Source organism: Mustela lutreola, chromosome 1 (genome assembly GCF_030435805.1).
Source record: "Mustela lutreola isolate mMusLut2 chromosome 1, mMusLut2.pri, whole genome shotgun sequence".
NCBI lineage: Eukaryota > Metazoa > Chordata > Mammalia > Carnivora > Mustelidae > Mustela > Mustela lutreola.
In genome coordinates, this window is record NC_081290.1 from 155,655,164 (window position 1) to 155,665,160 (window position 9,997).

Here is a 9,997-nt window from a genome sequence, read left to right on the forward strand (position 1 = left end):
TCAAGGAAGAATAAAAGAAGACGCATAAGGCAGTAAGCAGGCCCACTTAAATGTTACTGTCTGGAAAATCAGAGTTTCTTGGGAGGCGGAGGTGGAAGATAAGTCTTAAAGTTCTTAATTTTTGACTTTTAATACTTTTTAGTAGCATCAAATTAAAAGTTCCTAAATATCCATTTTTGTTTGAAACTATGTTATATAACTTATGGTTCAGTTGATAGCTACATAAACGTCCAAGAATAAGTGAGTTTCTTCTCAGAAATGGCTACAGATATGTTTAGTGTAATTCAGGTATCTGCCTTACTCGCTGGGGAAAAAAGGAGGGGGGCTTCAATTTCTTTTCTTCTCTCTTTTTTTAAGATTTTATTTATTTATTTGACAGGCAGAGATCACAAGTAGGCAGAGAGAGGGGTGGGAAGCAGGGTCCCCACTGAGCAGAGAGCCTAACTCAGGGCTTGATCCCTGGGATCACGACTTGTACTGAAGACAGAGGCTTTAACCCACTGAGCCACCCAGGTGCCCTTCAGTTTCTTTTCATTACAAAAAAAGTTTGATAAATTTTATCCATTTCCACTGTTGAAAATACATTTTGCCACCTTAAGCCTCTCAACTGCAGCTGTATTTACAGAAATCCATTTGGTAAGAAGGGCTTTTTCATGTAAGTTTAGAGATTTTTGTTTCACATTGCTTTTCTTTCCTATAATTTTGTGCTTCTTTTCTTTCCTTTCCAAGCAAAATAGAAAAATGTTCAAAATATTTGTCTATTTTGCTTAAAGATTTATTTGTTTTAGAGAGAGAGAGAAAGACAGAGAGTGAGCACCAGCATGGAAGTTGGGGAGGGGAGAGGAAGAGGGAGAGAGAGTATCTCAAGCAGACTTCCCACGGAGTGTGGAGCCCAACACAGGGCTTGATTTCACAATCTTGAGACCATGACCTGAGCTGAAACCAAGAGTTGGAGCTTAACCAGCTGAGCCACCCAGGTGCCCCTGATCTACTTTCATCTTCCTTGCTGGTCAGTTAATTTTTTTTTCAATTAACCATTTCAATCTCCTTATCACAAATATTAAATACTAGTTTTGAAAATTTCTTAATCTTTTGCAAATTCTCTTAAAGCAAAGGTTCTAGAATTTATTTCAGGATCTAGTGAAAATCATAGACCAGATCACAAAAGAAATATATATATATATATTTATATATATATATAAATATATATATATTTATGACATTTATATATAATTTTGAGAAATCAATTAAAAAGATTCCTTTTTAAAGACACTATGCCCTTTTTTCCTAAGTATTTAAACAGGTATTTTAAAAGTTTTCAAATATAGTGGTAGGTTAACTTCCTTACAGAATAATTGACCAAGTGTCAGAAGATGTACATACACTGTTGTCATTAAAAACAACTAAAGTTTATTGGAGATTTTTATTGTACTTGTATTAAAAATACAATTTAAGTGTCCAAATATTGCTCTGATTTGGATTCACATAGAGGTAACTGGGGAAACCTGAGACATTAGTAGAAATATATATTGATTTTTTTTTCAAAGCACAGTTCTGTATGTATTATAACCTGTTAAAATACTTGCCCTTGTATAGGACCCCAAAAGTTCTGAAATCTATAAAATGAAGGCAGCAAATACATGTTTAAAAAAATGATAATAGCACAATACAACTCTCTTATATTGTTCTTCAGATAAAAACCCAGCAAGTTTTTTGGAATTTCATGGCATGCAGACCAGATTTTTTAATTTAATTTTATTTATTTATTTGAGATAGAGAGAGCATGAGATGGGGGAGGGTCAGAGGGAGAAGCAGGCTTTCTTTTGAACAGAGAGCCCAATGTGGGACTTAATCCTGGGACTCCAGGATCATGACCTGAGCTGAAGGCAGTCCCTTAACCAACTGAGCTACCCAGGCACCCATTTTTTCTTCTTTTAATATAGTACAAAGTGATTACATTAGTGGTAGGAGTAAATTGTTACACAAAGAAACCTTATTCTATAATTTTGGAAATTTCATGAGGGAAAGAAAATATGTTCTCTCTACTTAGCTTGATCCCCAGTGCCTGGACCTACTAGATTCTCAGTAAATAATATTGAAAGAATAAAATGTGGGGAAGATTAAAAACAAAGTAGTGCAACGCAGGCAAACTCACAACAAATATGAACATCTATTGTACATGAGGTAGTGTGTTATTAGCTCTCGTAAAAACAAAAACAAAAACAAAACTGATAGGATAGTTCCTGGGATATTATTTACCTACCAAGATTTATTGAAATTTTAGCCATCCTTTAAAGCTCAATTCAAATATCACTTCTTTCTTGTAGTCAGTCTGAGTAAAATTAATTTATACCTTCTGCTTGTTTTTGTATCTATCTCTTTAAACAGACAGTAACTTTCTTTGTAAGTACATTGGTAAAAAGATGACCAAGTTAGTATTGAATAGATTTTAAGTCCTCAGTTAGGTGTCTAGGAATTTGCCTCCTGCATAGTAACTTGATTTGATGAAATTTTTTTCCCTTATGGATTATAAAACCATACTTCTATGAAAGATAAAAATGTACAAATCCAAATATGGCCCACTGAATGAAATCCAAGCCTAAATAATGGAAAATTAAATAAAATATATATCTGAAGAAGCCTCATATGACATAATAGAAACAAATTACATCACTCATCACAGTCTGAGAAAGAATAAATAAGTAAGCTAGAAAATGTCAAAATGACTGGAATTTAGGTAAACGGTATTCAATCTATTGAGCTTCACATGTCTTCCCCTCAATACTTAATTGAACCCTAATAACTCTTACTGATGCTCTCCTTTCCCTCTCCCTCTCAGCTCTAATTAGTTTTTGCTGTTCTATTAGGTGTAAACATCACAATCTGAAATGGACAGAGTAGAAGTTAATTAGGACACATTCTACAGAAATTTTTAAAAAAACAAAAGAAATATGATTCTTCAGACTCCGTCAAATTTTCCGCCTCCATGTATCCCCAGAGCTCCAGGTATCTGCTGCGTGCATACTGTTGAACTTGGGCATTTGGACCAGGACTTGTGTTCATGCTTGAAAATCCACACTAATGAGGAAGGTCATTAAAATAATTGTGTTTCATAATTTGGATTTCAGTAACACCTAGTTGTATTATTTAAATATGTTTATATCCAACATCATAGGGCAAGAAACGTAGAATATGGTAAAAGTCAGGAGAAAACATTTTTCAAGGCAGAAATAAATGAGAATATTTATGAGTAGTCAAATTAGAGGGCCAAACATTTCTTATCATATTAATGTTAATCAGTTGGGCTTTTTACATATATCAAAGTAGCTAAGAGCCAGTTTCCATTGTCTTCCTATTCCAATTCTTATTTCTTTTAGTTATAATGTGTGCTTAATAAAAAAAGAGCTATAAGAAATAGAATTAATGGGAGAAGTCTTCAGGAGGACACTAGATTCCTTAGGGGACATCAAAAGCCCAGAAATGTTAGTAGTCAATGTATCTGGAATTTATTCAAAAAAGTGTAGAAAAGAATGCAGCACAGAAGGAAGGAAAGAAGAAAAAGTGGGATAGAGAGAGAGTGAAAGAAGGAAGGAGGGCAGAAACAACACTAGGAAAATTAATTTTCTTGTCAATGAAAATTATTTAGACTTTTTAGGGTTTTCAAACATTAACCATTTTATTTCACTTAAGACATTAATAAGAAAATATAATCCATACTATCCAAATATCCAAAGCAATTGACAGATTTAATGTAATCCTTATCAAAACACCAGTAGTGATTTTCATAGTACTAGAACAAATTATCTTAAAATTTGTATGGACCCACAGACGACCCTCAAAAACAAAAGGAATCTTGGGAAAGAACAAAACTGAAGGCACTACAATCCCATATTTTAAACCATACTAAAAACTAGTATTCAAAACAATATTTCTAGAGAAAAATAAAAGACACATAGATCAATGGAACAGAATAGATACCCCAGAAATGAACTTATATTTATATGACCTATTAATCTACAACAAAGAAAGCAAGACTATACAATGAGGAAAAGATAGGTTTTTTCCAACAAGTGGGGTTGGGAAAACTGGTCAGCTACATGCAAAAGAATGAAACTGGACTACTTTCTTGCACCACACACAAAATCAAAAAGGATTAAAGTCCTAAATATAAGACCTGAAATCATAAAATTTCTAAAAGAAAACATAGGCAGTAATCTCTCAGACTTTGGCTTTTAGCAATAGTTTTCTGGATCTGTCTCCCCAGCAAAGGAAACAAAAACAAAAATAAGCAATTGGGAGTACATCAAACTAAAAAGCTTTTGTACGGGCTAGGAAACCATCAACAAAATACAAAGATAATCTAATAAATGGGACAAGATATTTGCAAAAGACGTACCTGATAATGTTGAATTTTGAGTTTATAGATTTTAAATATTAACCAGAAGGTTAAAAACACCCAAAATGATTAATATCCAAAATATATAAAGAAATCATACAACTCAACACCAAAAATAAACAAATAAAAACAACCACACACACAACATGTAATTTGATTAAAAAATAGGCATAAGGACTGGAATAGACATTTTTCCAAAGAAGACTTACAGATAGCCAACACACACATGAAAAGATGTTCAATATTATCAGTCAGGAAAATGCAAATCAAAACCACAATGAAATATCATCTCGCATCAGTAAGAGTGACTACTATTAAAAAAAAAAAAAAAGAAATAGCAAGTGTTGGCGAAGATGTGGAGAAAAGGGAATCCTCATGCACTGTTGATTAGAATGCAAACTGGCGCAGCATCTATGGGAAACGATATAGAGTTTCCTCAGAAAATTAAGAACAGAAATATCAGATGATCCAATAATTCCACTGCTGTGTATTTACCCGCCAAAAACAAAAACACTAATTCAAAAAGATATATGCAACCTTATGTTTAGTGCAGCACTATTCACAAGAGCCAAGATATGGAAGCAACCCAAGTGTCCATTGATAGATGAATGAATAAAGAAGCTGTACCACGCACACATGTGAGCATGCATGTGTGTGTATGTGTGTGTGTACACACACAATAGGATATCACTCAGCTATGAAAAATTATAAAATCTTGCCACTCACAACCATGGTTGGACCTGGAGGGTATTATATTAAGTGGCATACATCAGATATGTGGAATCAAAAAACAAACGAACAGGGGCGCCTGGGTGGCTCAGTGGGTTAAAGCCTCTGCCTTCGGCTCAGGTCATGGTCTCAGAGTTCTGGGATCGAGCCCCGCATCGGGCTCTCTACTCAGCGGGGAGCCTGCTTCCTCCTCTCTCTCTCTGCCTGCCTCTCTGCCTACTTGTAATCTCTGCCTTTCAAATGAATAAATAAAATCTTTAAAAAAAAAAAAAAAAAAAACGAACTAAAGAATTAAAAAAACAGACTCATTAATAAAGAACAAACTGCATGCATAAAATAGATGCATAAAATAGATGAAGGGGATTAAGATATACAAACTTCCAGTTATAAAATCAATAAATCATGGAGATGAAAAGTACAGCATAAAGAATATAGTCAAAAATATTATAGTAACTTTGCATGATGACTGACCATAAATTCACTTACTGTGGTGAGCATTGTATAATGTATAGAACTGTTGAATCACTGTGCTATACACCTGAAACAAATATAATATTCTATGTCAACTAAGCTTCAATTAAAAATAAAAAAGATTTAAAATTTTAAAAATTAAAAGCATAAGAAGCATTGAAAAACATTAGATGGAGAACTCTGAAACCAAACAGAAGCTCTTTTTAACAAGATTTTAAAACTATCATTTAAATAAAAAAAAAAAAGAATGGAGTTGTATTTTTGTCTGAAATCAAAGCTACCTGTCCAAGTCTGAGCTGCAAAAAGTCCCATGAGTACTGTAATAAAAAGCACTGACACAAAAGCCCATCATTAGGACCTATACACATAAAGACAATACAACAATTGATTCGTATTTTCTGAATTATTTAAAAAGATTATTGCTAACAATTTTTTGTTTGTTTTTGAGGGTATAAAATTCTACTGTGTGTGAAAATGAAAAAAAAACAGTAATTAACTATTTAGGGTTTTATTCTTAAATAGTTGAGGATACTAAAACCATTCTGTGGACCAAATGTTGGAAGACAAAAGGTATAAATTTTTTAAATTATCCTGAAGAATAGACACTGAAATTTACCAGAGTATGCTACTTCAAAATATACCTCTTTGCTATATAGGTTATTTTGAGCTAAAAGCCAGTGAGACCAACAAACCTGGGATAAACTCTAAAAATGGGGCCCAGATTTTCCTTTAGTAAAAGAAATTTATATTTATGAAGGCAATTTCTATTTGTAAAAATGTCTCCCTCTCCAGTACCCCGTAGAGGACTCTTGATGTCACAACACTCCAGCTGGTCTTAAGGGTTAACTTCCTTCAACACACTCCTTCCTTGCTGACCTAAGTCCCTTGATCTGTAATGGAACTAATTTACTTTCTTTGAGATTTGCAGACAGAGGGCCTTGAGGAGTGAAGGACCAGAACTTTTCCAGACCACTGAAGCCAGCAAGTCTGAAGCGGCCTCTGCTTTCTGATTAGTCTAACAATTTTTTAGCAAAATGTTTTTCCTTTCTTAGGTTTACACGGTGGTGATTTTACTGACCTTTCTTTGTGCATCTGTAGACCTTGCCCTCCTTTGCAGAAGGAACAGAGTACTCCTGCACATCAGGAGACAAGAACCTGACCTCCTTGTGAGGAGATGGAGAGGGGCGGGGGAGGGTGTCATCCATCCCCATAGGTCCCTGTGTCCCCTCCCCTGCCCCCATCCTGAGATAGCTTCTATAGCTGGCATCTGGAAGTCTGCCTGTAATCAAGAAATGTTGCTGGCCACTGCACTCCCTTTGCAGATTAACTACCCTAAACCCTTAAAAAAAAAATCCAGAGCCAGGCAGAAACCTCAGAGTTGGCTTTTAGACAAGAGTCTGCCTTCTTCCCAGGTTGTTGTCCCCCTGAATTAAGCTCAAATTCCTTTCCAATCAAAAACTCCTCTCTGCAGCATCACGCAGACTAACTTGGGTTCAGTAACTCTTATCCCTGAAGTAGGCACTGACTGAAATTTGCATAATAAACATTACTAAACTACCCTTGTTTACCACAAATATCCTAGATCACCTTCCCATAACTTGTATCCTCTACCTGGAACCCCCACCCGCACTTCCCTTTGTTTGGCTGAAAATGGTAGAAAAACCTAAGTTCTCACCACACTCATCACTGAGTGTTCCCATGTGTACATGTGTAGTGCACATGTTAATAAAATTCTGTTTGTTTTTCTCTTGGTAATCTGTCCTTTGCCAGTCTAATTTATAGGGCCCCAGCCAACGATCCTAAGATGGGTAGTGGGAAAAAAAAATTTTTTCCTCCCCTCCCCTACAAGACCAAAATGAAGGTTTCAGAATTGTACAGAAAATTAGCCTTAATTCCTAAATTGAAAAGAGTTCTTACAAAGGATTCTGAATGTAATCTGATCCACAAAATTAAACACTTCTGAAGCCTTCAAAAATATAAAATCCTGTTTCTGATTTGAAAAAATGCTTACGTCACAGTCTTTAGACTACATAGTAAACCCTGATGCAATACTTCTTTGATTTGTAAGACTAGAAATTCTCTGGATGGAGATAAATTACTTTATCAAATAGGCAAAATAGTTTCATTAAGTGTGGAACATTCATGATTTCCCCCAATAGAGTAGTGCAGTTTAACTACAGATAGCTGGAAGCCATAGCAGAGGCCAAAATGAGTAATAACACAGAGAAGGGTAAAAAAAAAAAAAAAAAAAAGGAAAGGCAATTATTTCTACCCCAGCAGTAAATCTGAAAAGAAGATAAATAAAAACAAATTACAAACCATAAAAAAGGTACAAGTTAACAAGCCGAATAGTTAACTTCTTTCTATGGCGTCTATGGGGGGTATTTTTGGCTTTTGTTATATTTTCTTGACAATTTCCTGTCTTTTCCTTTGTTTATATCATGTTAAGGTACCTCCTAGGAAAGTTCTTTGCAACATTAAAAAATAGTAGACAATGAAAAAAATAAATAAACAATGTATTCATTCTATATGCAAAACATCCAAGTTTCCATGTTTCTCTACAGTCCCAAAAACTCTGTTTTGAGTAAACAAAGTCATCACAGTATTTAGTTGTTTCCGAAATTATTTTGGCTGTATTTGTTAAGGAACAAACTTAAATCAATCAATCACTCTCTCTCTTTCTCATCTCTAAGTTTGAACCAGAGATTTTCCTTTACATTGTTTCCTTTACATTTGTTGATTCTGTTCACAGATTTGTGAGAATAGTTTAGCGAAAACATTTTTTCTTTTCCAAATGATGCATGTAGCTGGCGTCTGGGAAGATTGACAGATTTAGGAATGACAGACGAGTTGAAATTCCATATTACAAAGTCTTTCTGAGTCTCATTTCCTTGCTTTTGAAATTGGAAAATTATTGTCGACCTTGCAGTTTTGTTGGAAGGATTAAATAAAATGTACATAAAGTTCCCTGACACACAATAGGTAAATAATAAATAGTATTTGTTGTCATTCTTACACTTGTGTTCTATTCTGTTTCCTCCTTGCCAAGACAAAAGTGATTCAAATATATTGTTGCAAATGAGGGATACCTGGGTGTCTTAGTCAGTTAAGGGTCTGCTTTCTTCACGAGTCACGATCCTACAGTTCCAGGATAGAGCCCTGAGTTGAATTGGGCTCCCTGCTTAGCAGGGAGTCTGCTTCTCCCTCTCCCTCTGCCCTTCCCCCAACTTATGGGCACACACACTCTCTCTCTCAAATAAATGAATAAAATCTTAAAAAAAAAAAAAGAGGAAGATGAATAAAGGAAAACCTTATTAAAGTTGAATCAGTAGTGTGTGTAGGTTAGAAAGGGCTTACCATTCAATGTCAGTTACAGACTCCAACAGAAGAGGCTAGCACAGACCCCGGCAGAAGAATCTTCAACAGGAAGGAATCATCCATCAATCACGAGAGGAAAATGTATATTGGATCTCATGTAAAAAATCAGGACCGTCTGCAACTCAGTCAATGAGAAACCAGTATCACCTGAAAGTTTGTTTTTCTCTAATGGACTTTTGTTAAAACAAACCCTCCCAACTTCCTCCTTCTTCTCCATAAAATAACATTCCTCTCCTTTGTTGGACTTGCTTATGGTTTTGCTGAAACTTGCTTGTCCTGAACTATAATTCTCTGCTATTCCCGAATAAACTAATTTTTGCTGGTAAAGTAACTGACAGTTTTACTTTTAAGGTGAACAGTGTGCATCTACATGCATACTACACACACACACACACACACACACATGCACACACACACACATAATTTACATGTTTTTTCTGCTTGAATCATACTGCTAAAAATTGCAAGTGCACGTATTTATGTTGACAAAACAAGTCTAAGTTTATTAGATTTAGAAATATCTTTTTTAGGAGTTTACAAATGTAATAGTTATCCTACATACCCTATCTATAACTGTAACAAATGATCTGCATTTGTGAACACTAAAGCAAATAGCTTCAAAGGTAGGAAAAATTTACTGACTCTAAAACCAAGTACAGAACAACTTGCTAAATAATGTCAGATGGAGATCCTGATTATCTCTAACCCCCTAATTGGGAGATAAAATATTTTTTACTTCCAATATTTCAAAGTTCTGCAAATCCATTTAGCTAACAATGTCTAGACCACAGAATAGAAAATAATCTCTCAATAAATCTTGTAGTTTATCTTAAATAACAATAGAGCAAGTTGCCTTCCACGAGGTACATAACAACTGCCAAAGATAAAGGTGGATAGTGCTGAAAGGCTGTACAGATCAATTTTATTTAGTGATAAACACTGCAGTAGAGAAGAGTCCAGCATGAACTGAGCTCTCCTTGGATTTGTGTAGAGGTGAATGGGTATTTTAAAGGGAGAATTAGA

General features: G+C 34.8%; 1 long non-coding RNA gene across 6 annotated transcripts in view; it reads right to left on the reverse strand.

The window, feature by feature from the left end:
- LOC131833763 (uncharacterized) overlaps window positions 1-9,152 on the reverse strand; it is a 127,944-nt gene extending 118,792 nt beyond the window's left edge. For all 6 annotated transcript variants that reach the window (XR_009354622.1, XR_009354623.1, XR_009354620.1 and 3 more), the window contains exon 1: window positions 8,954-9,152. This is a non-coding gene — a long non-coding RNA (uncharacterized LOC131833763). The remainder of the gene's footprint in view (window positions 1-8,953) is intronic.
- Between the last annotated feature and the right edge of the window lie 845 nt (window positions 9,153-9,997).